We start from the raw sequence: 1,685 nt of genomic DNA on the forward strand, positions 1-1,685 counted from the left end.
AGTTATGCAGTTATTTTGTTTTTTTATTAAGAAAAATCTCTACGATCCTTATCAAATTTTGAGTAGTATATTTAACGCCACATATTTCAGTTATATTATAGTGTGCCAACGTAGACCAATTAGTCTCCCATGCCCATGGCATTGTAATACCATAAAGCGGCGTGAAATTACACTCACTCAGAATTTCAATATTTGGCTCCATTACAATACCGACACCAGTCGAAGGGCTTACTTTCCTGTTTAGTCCCTGTATTTATACAGGACATGAACACACTGTTACTGCACAGAATAGGGGCACGTTGTACGAAATGGAGTAAGGAGCGTTCGTAACCCCCTTGAAGGTGACTTATTTCCTCCCTTCTGAAATTCGTGTGATTGATTACAATTTTCAATTTCATTTTTTCTAGCAAATAAGTTTTTGTCCGTTTTTTTCGTTTTAACTTTCATATTACTTTGGGGTTTAATCATAGCCATGGACCCCGTTTGAAATTCAGGGCCCAGTACCCCAAAGCGATCTTAGCGCTAAGACCATCGTAACTCCCATACTTTGAGACAGGCTAAGGGTAGTCGTAGCTCTGAGATGGCTTTTAGGAAAAGGGACCAAATCATAACGGATACCCAAGAACCCATGTTTGTCTTCTGTGACTTAGCTGTTTGAACATCGGCGTTATCATACCCGGAGTGTGTAGTCAGGCTTTCTGTCGCTGGTTTGCCTGCTCCATACTGGAGTACTTACATGTACCTATTATAAAGCGGGAATGTTGCTGACTGCCGCAGTTGTGTTTTCGTTTGGAGAATTTCATAAGATAATTCATCATTATTATGAAGTGATATCGCTAATTGTGACTTATTAGACATGACGTCACAGTCGGAGGCATGTAAATGCCAAATTTCAAGCTCTCTGTTGTCACTGAAACTGGAAATATGCTCTGCATTTTGTAACTTTGAAATGTACTTATATTAATCAAAATGCCTACCGACAAGGAATGAAAAGGATATTCTTTTCTATAATATATATTATCTTTCTCGGGGATACGGCCGTAAATTTAGATCAGCTGTTTTAATCAGAGTTATGGTTATTTCGATTTGGAACACCCCATTACCAATTCCGCATCAAGTGCTCACCACTTTTATAGTAGATTTTAACAATGTCGCATTGAGAAATGTAAGAGCTGAACAGTTTTACGTATCTCTAAATGCTCAAGTTCGTGTCCTAAGAGGTCAAAGCTAACCGCTCTACATGTAGCGCCGTATTCGATATGGGACTTCGATTATGGAGGCTTCTAAGGGTCGGTCTCTAAACCAAATGTCTCCAAAGTTTAGATGACACTGTGATGACAGTGATACATTAGACTTGTCTTTCAAGTGACATCTCTACGTCCAACACATTCAGTTTATGCTGGTTTTACTGGCGATCACATTGAAGACTTTCTGAAGCCTTCTCTCAAAACTAACTACATGTGAATGTTGAATGTTTTAAGGCTGTTGTTGTTAAGCCTCTACTCAAATCTTGTCAGAACCGACTTCAAGAACTATCAACTGGTATCAAATCTTCCTTTTAGTTCCAACCAAATTGGAGAAAGTTTTAAAGATACACGTTACTGAACATCTTGAGGATTACAGCCTTCCTTATAAGTTTCTGTCAGCTGGACATAGCACAGAGATGGTTTACCTCGATTTGTGAA

Source organism: Haliotis cracherodii, unplaced genomic scaffold, assembly GCF_022045235.1.
Source record: "Haliotis cracherodii isolate W230 unplaced genomic scaffold, xgHalCrac1.p SCAF_3, whole genome shotgun sequence".
Classification (NCBI taxonomy): domain Eukaryota; kingdom Metazoa; phylum Mollusca; class Gastropoda; order Lepetellida; family Haliotidae; genus Haliotis; species Haliotis cracherodii.